Source organism: Columba livia, chromosome W (genome assembly GCF_036013475.1).
Source record: "Columba livia isolate bColLiv1 breed racing homer chromosome W, bColLiv1.pat.W.v2, whole genome shotgun sequence".
NCBI lineage: Eukaryota > Metazoa > Chordata > Aves > Columbiformes > Columbidae > Columba > Columba livia.
Genome location: NC_088641.1, coordinates 22,226,685 through 22,242,232, shown reverse-complemented (window position 1 = coordinate 22,242,232; position 15,548 = coordinate 22,226,685). Strand labels below are relative to the sequence as shown.

Genomic DNA, 15,548 nt, shown 5'->3' with positions numbered 1-15,548 from the left:
GTAGGTATCTGTTTAAACATGTATTACAGTTACATAAGTCTTTGCCTGTTATACGGTATAGCAAGTTCACTGTTAAATCAGGAGAATCCATGGACTCAAAATGTACATTTTATGATGATCCGGAAAACCATGCAGATAGCTGAAAAGACCAATTGCTGAGTATGCACATATTACCAAGAGGATTCAAATAAAGGGGTTCTAATATTAGGAATACCCTTCCCTATTAATATATCTTGGGAAAACACTTAATTAAAATGTTGATTAATCTAAAAGAATCATGACAGAGTTGGAGGAGATTTGGAAACATACTACAGTCTTGCATGAGGTACAGAAGAGCTATGCCTCTTACAGATTTCAAGAAGTTTGGACATGATTAGTGTCCTGGATTCCTGATTTACAGACATAGATTAAGAAATTGTCAGTATTGTATTAACAATTGTTATATTTGTATGTTTGTATGTTGTGTTGCAATATGTAATTAAGTTTTTTGCTGCAGTCCCTAAAAGAGTTTAAAAAAGTGAGACTTATTTGATAAATATATATAGATGAATTATTGTCATCACTTGAAAGAATGAGTGAATCCAGTCTGCAATTGCTAACCTAAAGATATATAAATGCTTTCAGTTTCAGTGCTCGCACAAAAAAGTTAAGAGTGGCTTGCAAAACACTTAATCACAAACTATAGACACTATTCACCTTTCAGCTTAGACATTTTGAGGTCTGCACAATTAGTTGAGTCTTGCTTTAACACATATCTCAAGACTGTTAATTACATACACTGTGCTCTAGAAAACAGATACGTGACAGACAATTTGACATGGCAAATGGAGGTCTTAGCCAATGCAGTTGCCCAGAGTTTAAAACAATTAAATAGACAAATTCAAACCAACACAGAGGTTACCTTACATAATAGGTTGACCTTAGATTTTTTACTATTAAAAGAACATAGGGTGTGCGGTTTCTTGAAATTGGACCGTGATCACTATTGTATCCACATACGAAATGTGATGAAAAATTCAAATGATCAAATTGGGGTTGGAAATTGGACCATGATCACTATTGTATCCACATACCAAATGTGATGAAAAATTCAAATTATCAAATTGGGGTTATCAAAGAGGTTGCGAAACAATCACAGGACGTTAGACAAAATATAGAAAGCACGTGCATTAATAAGCTGTTATTTCGAATGGGGAATATTTCACTTGCAGGGTGTCTAACATCATTAGTGCAAACAGGAATAATTATTTTAGTCATAATAATTGTGTTTATCATGATTTTAGGATGTACAAAGAGAGCCATAGAAAAGCGGTTTGGAAGTAAATGATCAAGATTATATTTAAATGAGGGTTGAAGCCTAGTGGCCACAAACCCTCAAGAAGAGAGGAGGGCTTAATGATACCTAAAATCAGTAATTAATAATAAAATAAGTCTATACGAATAAGGGTCATAGATTTTAGACATTTACTAAGTAAGAATAAGTTTCAGAGATGTTAGATTTTAGGCACTTATTAGACCTTAAGTCACAAGAATGGTATTTGTTAAGATAAGCAGGAGAAGGTTAGGAGACGATGCCCTTGCTCTCAGAAGATAAGGTGGCAACACCAGCGCAAGCAGGTTACAAACCGAATAACAAAGGGATATAATGCATATGCAAAGCATTTATTGGAAATATAATGAATATGTATGATCTGAATGGATATAACCTGTGTCTGGGAATTGTTCAGGGCCCCCACTAGACAGAAACAATTCCTGTGGGAGCCGGCGCATCAATAAAGGTGATGCTTGCTTTTAAAACCGCAAATTATTTTTGGTTTTAGAAGTTTCTTCATATAGTTGATTTACAGTATCAGTAACAATGTATGCAAGTGCCTCCTACATCCTCCTTAAAAAAACTGAACAAACAAAAAAAAGACATCTTGCGTTATGCTGTGTTTCAGATGTAAGAGGGTTGTGGGTCGCATAGCTTATATGCAGATAAAAGTTTCCCAGAAACGAAAGCTTTGAATACAGGCCAAGGAGATTAATATCTGAACTTCCTCAGTGCTCAGAAATTTTAGAATCAGTGGTTTGGGATCGGTCTGTTTTCTTTTATTGTCTTCATAGGCACCATTTCACTATGTATCACATGACAAATAGGACATCACTGCATGCTCACACCTTTCAGAAATAACCCTAAAGGCAGAACAAATAGTCCTCCAATTGCCCATGTAGTAGAATTTAACTGTGGGGTTTTCTATTTCTTAATGCCCTCTTAACATGAGTTCTCATTCCCAAAATGACTCAGAGATGGTCATTTTAGCAAGTTAGCTGTGCTCTATCAGATCTGCAGATGGTGACCTTTAAATACGGTATGTCAGAACCAGGGCAGTTCTGTTCAGGACATTAATTAGTTTGGCCTTTTGCCATCCTGCTGTTTTGCAGAGGCCTCTGGGCCTTTCTGCCTTTTTCCTCTTTTCTCTCTCTCTGGTATCAGCTGTTGGGACCAGGTGGTGTTTCCTGGGACTGGCTGCTCGATGTGGATGGAGTTTGTTAGGAATTGCATTGAGTGTCTTTTATTTTTTATTCTATTTTATATATGTATTTACTGGTAGTGTATTAGTATTTTGTTATTTTATTAAACCGTGTTTATTTCAGTCCAAGTTTCTCCCTTCCCTTTCAATTCTCTCCCCCATTTGGGGGATGGGTGGGGAATGAGCAAGCAGCTATCGTGTTTGTATTGCTAGCTTGGGTTAAACCACGACATTAGTTGAACAGAATTTTTCTTCCATGTCGTAATTAAATTTGGATCTTAAAACTGTCAATGTTTCTGAGAACAAAGGATGTGGATTTTTTTCATTCACGCTTAGCCACAAGACTTGGAGTTTCTGTAGCAAATTCCTAGTTGCAGGAAGCTAGAAGGATGAAATCCTCTTTTGCCATACTTTGTATTCAGTGGCTGCTGAATGAAGGTATGATATGCCTCATTAAAGGTCCTATCTTGTAAGGTACCCATATGTCCTACTTACTTACACAAATTACTTACTCTGGTTTCTCTTCAGATCGTATAAATCTTTCACCTTTTACTAAAGATTTTCATGGAGAGGAACAAGTACGAGTGTCGATTAATTTTTTGAGGCTCCATTTCGGTGGAGCTAATTCCCCTGAGACCCCGGATGAAGACAGGTCAATGGAGGAGTTTGCTTTAGTCGATGAGGACTGGGTTAGGGAGCAATTAAGTAGTCTGGACATCCATAAATTCATGGGTCTAGATGGGATGCACCCGCAGGTGCTGAGAGAGCTGGCTGAAGTCATTGCTAGACCTCTCTCTATCATCTTTGCCAAGTCTTGGGAAATGGGAGAGGTGCCCGAGGATTGGAGGAAAGCAAATGTCACTCCAGTCTTCAAAAATGGCAAGAAGGAGGACCCAGGTAATTATAGACCGGTCAGCCTCACCTCCGTCCCTGGGAAAGTAATGGAACAGCTTTTCCTTGGTGCCATCTCAGGGCATATCAAGGATAAGAGGGTTATTAGGGGCAGTCAGCATGGCTTTACCAAGGGTAAGTCATGCTTGACCAACCTCATAGCCTTTTATGAGAATGTAACAAGGTGGATGGATGATGACAGAGCGGTGGATGTGGTCTACCTTGACTTCAGTAAAGCCTGACACAGTCTCCCATAGCATCCTAGTTGCTAAGTTGAGGAGGTGTGGTCTGGACAATAGAATAGTGAGGTGGGTTGCAAACTGGCTTAAGGAGAGAAGCCAGAGAGTGGTAGTCAATGGTGCGGAGTCTAGTTGGAGGCCAGTATCTAGTGGAGTGCCTCAGGGGTCAGTACTGGGGACAATATTATTCAATATATTCATTAACGATTTAGACGAGGGAATAGAGTGTACTATCAGCAAGTTTGCTGATGACACTAAGCTGGGAGGAGTGGCTGACACACCAGAATCTGGACAGGGATCTGGACAGGCTGGAGAGTTGGGTGGGGAATAACCTGATGAAATTTAACAAGGGAAAGTGTAGAGTCCTGCATCTGGGCAGGAACAACCCCAGGTTCCAGTATAGGCTGGGGAATGACCTATTAGAGAGCAGCCTAGGGCAAAGGGACCTGGGGGTCCTGGTGGACAACAGGATGACCATGAGCCAGCACTGTGCCCTTGTGGCCAGGAAGGCCAATGGCATCCTGGGGTGTATTGGAAGGGGGGTGGTTAGTAGATCGAGAGAGGTCCTCCTTCCCCTCTACTCCGCCCTGGTGAGACCCCCATCTGGAATATTGTGTCCAGTTCTGGGTCCCTCAGTTCAAGAAGGACAGGGAACTGCTGGAGAGGGTCCAGCGTAGGGCAACCAAGATGATTAAGGGAGTGGAGCATCTCTCTTATGAAGAAAGGCTGAGGGAGCTGGGTCTCTTTAGTTTGGAGAAGAGGAGACTAAGGGGGGACCTTATTAATGTTTATAAATATATAAAGGGTGAGTGCCATGAGGATGGAGCCAGGCTCTTCTCGGTGGCAAACAATGATAGGACAAGGGGTAATGGGATCAAGCTGGAACACAAGAGGTTCCACTTAAATTTGAGAAGAAACTTCTTCTCAGTGAGGGTGACGGAGCACTGGAACAGGCTGCCCAGGGAGGTTGTGGAGTCTCCTTCCCTGGAGACATTCAAAACCCACCTGGACGTGTTCCTGTGTGATCTCATCTAGGTGTTCCTGCTCTGGCAGGGGGATTGGACTAGATGATCTTCTGAGGTCCCTTCCAATCCCAAAGATACTGTGATACTGTGATTATTGCTGAATAAACTTGTTTCCTCTGTCATTTCACTATGTCCATACAGGTCCTAAGATAGTATGCATCCTTATCCTAGATTAACATCTCAAAGTAAAACCAGTGATAATTAACAATATGTGCTTACGTCAGTACCAATGTGAGAGTGTTTCTGCTCCTCTAGATTAAAATGTGTTTGGAAGACACTGATACTGAAACCATTTGGAATGGTTTCAGTAACAGAGCTATTTTCTTTCATGTTTGAATGTAGCCATTTCCTGGGAAATGCTAAGTATACAGTTTCAGAAGATAATGCTCTCAGTGGAAACACAGCTGGAAGCATGGTTGTAAGGATGGAATGGATGACAATTAAAGAGATGATGAGTCAGGTAGTATCATCTTTATGAGAAGAATCAAATATGGAAAGAAATAACCTTCGAAAGGAAGCTTGAACATCATTTAAATATGCTGGGTGACATCATACAACTAAATATATAGAATGGGAAGATTTAGGGAAGATTAAGTCCCAGACTCATATGCACTAAGTTTTGTTTTTATCTATCCCCCCATGTGACTGAAATGAAGCCAAGGCCAAATCTACTAACTTAGAAATGGGACTACTTGGAAATATGTGGACCCTGCATGTAGTAAAGGGTTCTGTCTTACCAAAGTAGAAAGGGTGAAACACAGTGAGCTCTCCTGTGAGTTAACAGCATGGACAGCGGGTGAAGCTGGCCTTGAGAGCAAGCTTAGTGCTCAACAGACATGATAGATGTCACATTTCAAAGCAGAGGATTCATGAAGTGTATTTTCAAAGACAGCAACATCCAGTAGTCAGGAAGACTCTAATTGTTTGCTAACGAGGCTGCTGACAAAATGTCTCAAGAGAAGCACTGAGATAAGGTTCCTAACCCAGGAACTACAACTCTTCAGGTGAATGGAGTTCTCTGTCTGCAGACTTACTCATAAACCAGATTCCCAAAGCAGTGTAAAGTTAAGAAGGAGCACAACACTGAAGTCAGGGCATGTCAGTCTCAGATGAATAAAATACCATACTCATAGGATACAGACTGTAAAAAGGGAGATAGGCACAAGAACAGCAGTAACAATAACATCTTCAACTCTCCACACTACTCTGTAAGTACACAGCTCAGAACACCCCAAAGGGATTAGCAACTTTGGTTAGTCTTTCAGTTTGTTGTTATGTTTTAGTTTGAGTAGACAAAAAGGAGTCTGACTTTGAGACAGAAGCTGTTCAGTGCTCATTGAAAACTGGGTCTTATAACAACTAAACTTGACATGAGAGATGTTCACCATATTTAAACATGAGTGAGGAGTGTACCCTTGCAGTATGGAGATGAAACATGTGCTGGGCTGTATTAACAATGGTGTAGCCAACAAACTGATGGAAGTAACTATGCTACTAGGCACTTGTGAAGCTGCATCTGGAATACTGGGATCAGTTTTAGACACGAACACCCCATACAAAAGAGATACTGATAGACCTGAGATAATCTAAAAGACAGAAAGCCACTAAGATTATCAGGGACTGGGGAACATGCTGTTAGAGAAGCTGAAGGAACTGGATTTGCTAGCCTGAAGAAGAGGACCTAATTGCTGATTCCACTACTGGAAGGTGCATTCTAGCCTTCTCTTCTGAGGGATGCATAAGAAGAGGTAATGGTCAGAAGATGCAACAAGGGAAATTGTAATTGGACATGTAGAAAAAATTCTTCTCCATGATAGTGCTGAAGCACTGGAAAAGGTTGCTCAGAGAGGGTGTGGAACATCCATTTTTTGAGGTCACTAAACTCAACTGGACAAGGCCCTGAGCAACTTGATCTAACATCGACATTAGTCCTGCATTAAGTCCTTTGTTAAGGCCTGACATGAGTCCTGTCCTGAGTAAGAGGCTGACATAGAAGACCTGCAGAGGTCCCTTTCACCTAAATTTTTCTATGACTGTATATTTTAAGAGCTTAGGCATAACAATATAAAAATATTGCAAATAGAATAGAACTTATATCAGGGAACATTGTAAATAGAAGTCATTGATTTGTCTAGTGTATAGATACAGCATCCACAAAGGCAATTTGGACAGCTTCTCTGCCAGTCCAGTCTAGTCTCATGTAAGATCATCAGAAACCACATCAACCATATCCCAATCCAATGTGATAACCTTAGTTCAATGTGATAGATGCCAAAGATAAACTGAGTGTGGCAATTGCACACCCCCTGATTAGGTCTGGAGCTTTCAATAGGGCAGTTGATGGCTCTTTCGTACCTTTTGTGCCCCACTGTGCCTGTCCTCACATAACCACCTTTGGTCAGTGCCAAGGTTTCAACAGTCACATCCCCCCCCCCAAGGCACAGTGACTCCTCACATTCATATCCCCCCAGCTGGGGAAGTAGGAGGGGTGGGACCCTCAGTCAGTAGACACTGTCCTCAGACAAGGAGGTGCCCAGGCCCAGAGAAGCTGAGAAGCTTCTGGACCATGCTCATAATGACCACAGCTCAGATTCAACAAGGATATAAATGGAGCCTGCTGGAGACCCTCGTTGAGTTGATCTTCCTTGGAGGAGCGAGTCTGCAGTCAAAGATTCTCCTCCTTAGACTGGAACATCTAAGGAACATGCCCCAGGGACTGAGACACCTTCCCGACTTGCTAAGCTATCTGGGTACCCTTGAGAGTCCTCACTTTATAACAGAGTGGGAAGATGCACATTTTGAATCATCACTCTAGGGTTTGGGATCTGATCCCTTGAGTTTGAATTGGCTATGTAATAACAGAACTCCTCAGTGGTATCTGAACCTGTGTTTTATAATGTTGTTGGAGTGCTGAATATTTTGGATAAACCCCATTTGTAGTTGGTTTTTTTATAGACGGTTCTGGTTAGAATAAAGTCTATTTGGAGCTTGTTGCCTGTCTAAATTGACTTTTGGGGTACCTCTGTGACACTGAGGCTAATTATTGCTGACTATAGGTTAAGAACAATATCTTAACAATTAAAAACTGGTTTTGTGGTCAGCAGAACTAGTGAAGCCTTGTTTCAGAATAATTTGTGTTCTTTGCTCCCTTATATAATTCAACACACATATTTCATATCCTTACCAGGCAAAGAATCATCAGTACTGTGGCTGGTCTAAAGTGCTAGATGGCAGCCATCTCCTGCCAAATAAAATGTGTAACAGTTCAATTCTGTCTCAACTTTGTTCTGGGGACACGTCGATCTGGCTTCTACTCTTCTATCCAACTCCTGTATTTATAAAATTTATAGCAACACACTTATTGTTGAGACTTCTTCCCTCCTTTAAATGTAGTTGAAATTAGCTAGCAATTTCAAATCCTGGGGTGTACTAGCAAATCATTGATGAACTCACATAATCTTTCTTTTCTAGGCTCAATACAAATATTTATATTGATTTTAATCATAACATTCATGTAATAGAGGCAGGTAAAAGACAGCTGAGAAGAAATTCTGACCATGTTTTTTTTTTTTTTTTTTTTTTGTTAGAAATCAGAACAAAACCCAATTCTGCCATGAAACTTTGGGTTATGCAAGCTGTATTTATAGCCTGCCATTTATTTCAAATGACAAGTAATTTCAATTGAAGAAGGCTGCATTTCATTTTCATATATCTAGGAAATATTGAAAGACCAGAAAAAGTCAGAATGCTTTAAATCTCTTCAAGCACATTTTACAGAGGTTTGGTCAGATTAATATATTCCTATAGAAAACGTATGTTTTCATGAAAAGTTCCTCCCATAGAAAAACTTTACATGGGAAAAATATTGTCCAGCTGTAATGTGCTGCAGATAAATAGATCTTTTAGGACATAAATGTTGCTGTTAGAGGTAGTAAGTGTGCTATATCTGTAAGAGTGTAATAGATATAATGGTCTTCAGTCGGAGGCAGCTCCTGAGGTTATATCTTCAAAATTTATGTGTGTGACTTTCTACTCCAGCTATTGTTGAAATATAGGTACCAAGGGGATATACCCTGTTTCCCCGAAAATAAGACAGGGTCTTATGCAATTTTTGCTCCAAAAGATGCTTACTTTTTTACATTTATAACTGCCTGGACACTATTTAAATTGACTTTTTAATGAACTGTAATTAGGGCTTATTTTTGCAGTAGGGCTTATGTTTCAAGCACCCTCAAAAATCCTGAAAAATCATGCTAGGGCTTATTTTCAGGATAGGTCTTATTTTCGGGAAAACAGGGTACATAATCACCAAATTAACACACAACTGCTTCCTGCAAGTATAGAACTCCAAAGGCTTCATGTTTGCTAGTCTAGTCAGAGCATACCCTGGGAAACAATGCTTAAAAACAAGGGGGCCCAGGAGGGTTGGACATGCTTCAAGCAGGTGGTTTTGAGTGAACAGGAACAGGCTATACCAGTGTGCCGAAAGGCTAGCTGGCGGGGAAGACAACCGGCTTGGCTAAACAGGGAGATTCTGAATGAAATCAGAAATAAGAAGAGACTTTACCGACTGTGGAAAAAAGGGCTGGCTACTTATGAAGAATTTATGGAAATAGCTAGATCATGCAGAAAAAAGATCAGGGAAACAAAAATGCAATTTGAAGTTAATTTGGCCAATTCTGTCAGGGATAATAAAAAGTCCTTCTTCAAATATGTTAATAACAAAAGGAGGGGCAAGGAAAACCTCCATTCTCTGTTGGACTCTGAGGGAAATATAGTTAACAAAGATGAAGAGAAAGCTGAGGTACTTAATACCTACTTTGCCTCAGTTTTTACCAGTAAGACAGGTGGCCCTCAGGACAACTCATCTCTGGAGGTGGTTGACAGAGATAGGAAGCCAAATAGGCCCCTTGTATTCCAGGAGGAAATAGTTGGTGATTTACTGAGCCATCTGGATCCTCACAAGTCTATGGGACCAGATGAGATCCATCCTAGGGTGATGAGGGAGCTAGCAGAAGAACTTGCCAAGCCGCTCTCCATCATCTTCCAACAGTCCTGGCTCACTGGGGAGGTCCCATATGATTGGAAATTGGCCAATGTTACCCCTGTCCACAAAAAGGGCTGCAGAGCTGACCCTGGCAACTACAGGCCTGTCAGCCTGACCTCGGTGCCTGGCAGGGTTATGGAGCAGATCATCCTGAATGGAATCACACAGCACCTTCAGGATGGACAAGGGATCAGACCCAGCCAGCATGGGTTTAGGAGGGGCAGGTCCTGTCTGACCAACCTGATCTCCTTTTATGATCAGGTGACTCACCTGGTGGATGAGGGGAAAGCCGTGGATGTGGTCTATCTGGACTTCAGCAAGGCCTTTGACACTGTCTCCCATAATATACTCTTGCAAAAGCTGGTAGCCCATGGCTTGGACAAGTGTACTCTACGCTGGGTTAAGAACTGGCTGGAGGGCCGGGCCCAGAGAGTGCTGGTGAATGGGGCTGCATCTAGCTGCCAGCCAGTCACTAGTGGTGTCCCCCAGGGGTCAGTGTTGGGTCCAGTCCTGTTGAACATCTTGATTGACGATTTAGAGGAGGGGACTGAGACCATCATCAGCAAATTTGCTGATGACACCAAGTTGGGAGGGAGTGTCGACCTGATGGAAGGCAGGAGGGCTCTGCAGAGGGATCTGGACAAACTGGAAAAATGGGCTGATTCCAATGGGATGAAGTTCAATAAGGCCAACTGCCGGGTGCTGCACTTTGGTCACAACAACCCCCTGCAGCGCTACAGGCTGGGCGCAGAGTGGCTGGAGAGCAGTCAGGCAGAAAGGGACCTGGGGGTACTAATTGACAGGAAGCTCAACATGAGCCAACAGTGTGCCCAGGTGGCCAAGAAGGCCAATGGTATCCTGTCCTGTATCAAAAATAGCGTGGTCAGCAGGACAAGGGAAGTGATCCTTCCCCTGTACTCTGCATTGGTGAGGCCACACCTGGAGTATTGTGTTCAGTTCTGGGCCCCTCAGTTCAGGAAAGACATTGAAGTGCTGGAGCGGGTCCAGAGAAGAGCAACAAGACTGGTGAAGGGACTTGAACATAAGACCTATGGGGAGAGGCTGAGGGAGCTGGGGTTGTTTAGTCTAGAGAAGAGGAGGCTTAGAGGTGACCTCATCACTCTCTATAACTACCTGAAGGGAAATTATAGCCAGGTGGGGATTGGTCTCTTCTCCCAGGCAGTTAGCGATAGGACAAAGGGGCATGGGCTTAAACTCTGCCAGGGGAAATTTAGGCTGGATATTAGAAAGAAATTCTTTACAGAGAGAGTGGTCAGGCATTGGAATGGCCTGCCCAGGGAGGTAGTGGACTCGCCGTCCCTGGAGGTTTTTAAACTGAGATTGGACATGGCACTTAGTGCCATGATCTAGTAAACGGACTAGAGTTGGACCAAGGGTTGGACTCGATGATCTCTGAGGTCTTTTCCAACCCAGTTGATTCTGTGATTCTGTGATATTCATAAAGATCCCAGGAACGCCTATACATATTCATAACCTTTCCCCACTTCTGATTAAAATGAGTCTCAGATAACCATTTCCATAGACCCTTCCCTGTTGCGCGTGCGCAGTGCCACTTGGTGAATTTGAGGAGGGGTCTTTGGGGGTCTTTGGATGAAGGCTCCTTCAGCTTCATCACAGTGAACTTTTTACCTTTGGCTCATTATGTTGAGTTGACTGGAACCCAAGCTGCCAAGTTGAATGAAACCAGACTGGCGCCCCCTTTTGCTGTAAATCTTCGTTATCTTGTCTCCTCAAGTTTACAGCTAGGTGCAGTAAAACTTCTTATCTTGGCATTCGATGGGGTTCTGTTCTTCTTAACATAAAGCTCTAAACTAAGCATTTATTGTGTGACTAAGCCTTAAAGTGTTAGTTCGTTAGTAGGCACCCATTATAAGTTTTAGTTAACCCTTAAAATGTTAGTTCCCTCTGTCAATATAACTTCATATACGAGTTTCATGAAACTTAACCACCTTTTTCCTTTTTCCAGGTTCAGAGCCCATGCCTCATTTGGTTATATCTGTAAACATTAAACATCTTAGCACGAATCACAACTGCATTTTTCAGAATATGAAAATCTGATTTTCTAAACTTTCAAAATAAAATGTATTCCTTAAAACATGTCTGCTGGGTGGCTTGGATTTAAAACTGCTTAATATGCATATTAATCCAATTTAACTTGATGTGATATGTTAGCACAAAAGCTAATGTGCCTAGTTAATTTTTGACATAGCATTATATCTTTTCTCTCATCAGTCTGCAGCATGAGTTCCTTAAAGAGTAGAGAGAAAAATATTTTTTTATGGATGAGCATTGGACAATAATATGACAAAGCTTAAGAGTGTGAACTAGATATGCAAGTTATGAATTCCAAAAGAAAAGACCAAAGGGTTTTCCTTTGGATGCTAAATCCCAACTCATAGATTAAAATTTTGCCACAAGAAAAGAGAAAAATAGAAAATACTTTCACCCAAACTTTCCCATATGTAGTGGCAGAGCCCTACCCCTCCCCGGGGGGATGGGGTTGTCACCAGCCTGGCTGAGAGGTGAAGCCGGAGACAAAAGAAACGAAAGGAGCCCCATAAGAAGGTAACAATGAATGAGCAATCACCAGACACGTGCATGCAGAGCGGGTGGACAGTACATGCAGCCTATCATGTTATTGTATAGCACGTGTTACAACCAATCACATTGTTGCAAGGTGCGTGGACAGGGCAGCTTTGGTATAAAGCTAGCCCGGTCCAACAATAAAGTGAACTCTGAACATCACATTGGTGTGTCAGGTTCCATCTCTTGCATGGAAAAAGCAACACCCATACATCGTGTTATAAGTAGCTGACCAGCAGTTGCATTCAGCTGTTCCTTTAAAACTAAAATCATATTTACATGATTGAGTGGGAGTTCATTTATCCCCTTCTACTGTAGGTAAAAGGTCTGACTGAGCAGGGCCGGCTCAACTGATTGATCCCCTGGTGTTAACTAACCAGGTGGCTTGTGCAAGATGCTTATCCCAGTTTTTGAAGTTTCCACCTCCATTGCCTTCAGGGTAGTTTTAACAAGCAATTTTATTGCTCAGTCTTCCCAGAGGCTGATGCATGATAGGGGATATGATATATTAATTTAATGCCATGTTCTTTGGCGCAGTTGTTTATGAGACTATTTTTAAAATGAGTCCCAGTCTCTGACTCAATTCTTTCTGGAGTGCTGTGTTGCCACAGGACTTGATTTCAAGGTACAGAATAGTGTTCTGGGCAGTGGCATGAAACACACGATATATTTCTAGTCATCCAGTAGTCGCTTCCACCATTGTAAGCACATAGTGCTTGCCTTGGCAGGTTCAAGGGAGTATAATATAGTCAATTTGCCAGGCCTCCCCATACTTATATTTCAACCACCACCCCCCATACCACACAGACTTTAACCTTTTGGCCTGCTTGATTGCAGCACATGTTTCACAACCATGGATAACCTGTGAAATAATGTCTATGGTTAAGTCTACCCCTCGGTTATGAGCCCATTTTTATGTTGCATCCCGACCTTGATGCCCTGAAGCATCATGGGCCCACCGAGACAGAAAAAGTTCACTTCTGTGTTGCCAGTCTAAATCCACCTCAGCTCCTTTAATCTTAGCAGCCTGATATGCTTGCTGGTTGTTTTGATGTTCCTCAGTGGCTCGACTTTTAGGCACATGGGCATCTGCATGCTGTACTTTTACAGTCAGGTTCTCTAGTCGAGCAGCAATGCCCTGCCACAATGGGGTAGCCCAAATAGGCTTGCCTGTGCGCTGCCAGTTATTTTGCTTCCACTGCTTTAACCACCCCCACAGGGCATTTGCCACCATCCATGAGTCAGTGTAGAGATAAAGTACTGGGCACTTTTCTCTTTCAGCAATGTCCAATGCCAACTGTATGGCTTTTACCTCTGTAAACTGGCTTGATTCACCTTGTCCCTCATCAGTCTCTGTGACTTGTCGTGTAGAACTCCATACAGCAGATTTCCACTTTCGATGTTTTCCTACAAGACAACAGGATGCATCAGTGAACAGGGCATACTGCTTTTCATTCTCTGGTAATTCATTATACGGTGGGGCTTCTTCAGCACACATCACCTCCTTTTCTTCAGGTGCCACTCCAATATCTTTGCCTTCTGGCCAGTCTGTGATCATTTCTAAGATCCCTGGGCAATTAGGTTTCCGTATTTGAGCCTACTGTGTGATTAATGTAATCCACTTACTCCATGTAGCATTGGTTGCACGATGCGTGGAAGAAACCTTACCCTTGAACATCCAGCCTAGTACTGGTAATCAGAGCACCAGGAGGAGCTGCGCTTCCGTACCAACCACTTCTGAAGCAGCTCGAACTCCTTCATATGCTGCCAATATCTCTTTTGCAGTTGGAGTATAATTGGCCTCTGAGCCTTTATATCCTCTGCTCCAAAACCCTGGGGGTCGACTTCGCGTCTCACCTGGTGCCTTTTGCCAGAGGCTCCAGGTAGGACCATTGGCCTCAGCTACAGTATAGAGCAATTTCTTAATATCTTGTCCTGTCTTGGCTGGTTCAAGAGCTACTGCATGTACAATCTCTTGTTTAATTTGTTCGAAGGCTTTTCATTGCTCATGGCCCCATTGAAAATCATATTTCTTTCGAGTCACTTGGTAGAGAGGGTGCACAATCTGACTGTAATCTGGAATATGCCTTTTGCAGAGACCCACAGCACCTACGAAGGCTTGTGTTTATTTTATGTTAGTTGATGGAGACATAGCTGTTATTTTGTTAACCTCTATCAGGATCTGGTGATGCCCATCTTGCCATTTAATTCCTAAAAACAGAATCTCTCATGCAAGTCCCTTGACCTTGCCTCTTTTTTTATGGAAAAAACAGCTTTCAAAAGAATTTGAATTACTCTCTCACCTTTCTTGAAGGCTTCTACTGCTGTATCACCCCATACAATGATGTCATCAAGGTATGGCAGGTGTTCTGGAGATATTGCAGTTCTAACATGTCTGGCATGGCAGCACTTAATGGTGACGTAACTTCATTTAGGCCATGATCGTCTACAGTTAGTCTCCATTCTCCATTAGGCTTTGTCACTGGCCATATAGGATTGCTGAAAGGTGAGTGAGTCTTACTGATCACTCCTTGATTCTCTAGTTGTCAGATTAGTTTATGAATGGGGATCAGGAAATCTTGGTTGGTGTGATATTGTTGTCTGTGCACTGTCATGGTAGTAATCGACACCTGTTGCTCTTTGACCTTAAGCAGCCCTACAACAGAAGGGTTGTCTTAGGAGACCACGCAAAGTAGACCGCTGTTTAATGTCCTCAGTTACTACAGCTGCTATACCAAAGGCCCATCGATACCCTTTTGGGTCCTTAAAATATCCTCTCCCTAGGTAGTGTATACCAAGGATGCACGGAGCATCTGAGCCAATCAAAATAGAGTGCCTTTCCCACTCATTTCCAGTTAGACTCACTTCAGCCTCTAATACAGTCAATTCCTTGGATCCCCCAGTCACTCCTTCAATACTGACGGATTCTGACCCTTTATGATTCGATGGCATCATTGTACACTCTACACCAGTGTCTACCAGGGCTTTATACTCACATGGTTCTGACGTAGCAGGCCATCAAATCCACACAGTCCAATAAACGCAGTTATCGTTGTCCCTCTACTCCACCTCGCTGGAAGCAGGGCCCCCCTAATTCTCTTCCCATGACTCTGGTAGGGAGTCACAAGAATCCCTCCTACCCTGGCTGGAAGGCCTGCCACTAGAAACCAGAGAAGCTTTTATCTTGCCAGCTTTCTTTTTCAACTCATGTACTCATGCCTCTAGGTCA

The 15,548-nt window shown here is 42.4% G+C and overlaps 1 non-coding gene across 1 annotated transcript; it reads left to right on the top strand.

Annotated features, from left to right (window-relative positions):
* The first annotated feature begins 3,021 nt into the window (after positions 1-3,021).
* On the top strand, positions 3,022-3,136 carry LOC135577231 (U5 spliceosomal RNA). The gene has a single exon (XR_010468776.1). It is a non-coding gene; the product is annotated as a U5 spliceosomal RNA (small nuclear RNA).
* Positions 3,137-15,548: the final 12,412 nt, after the last annotated feature.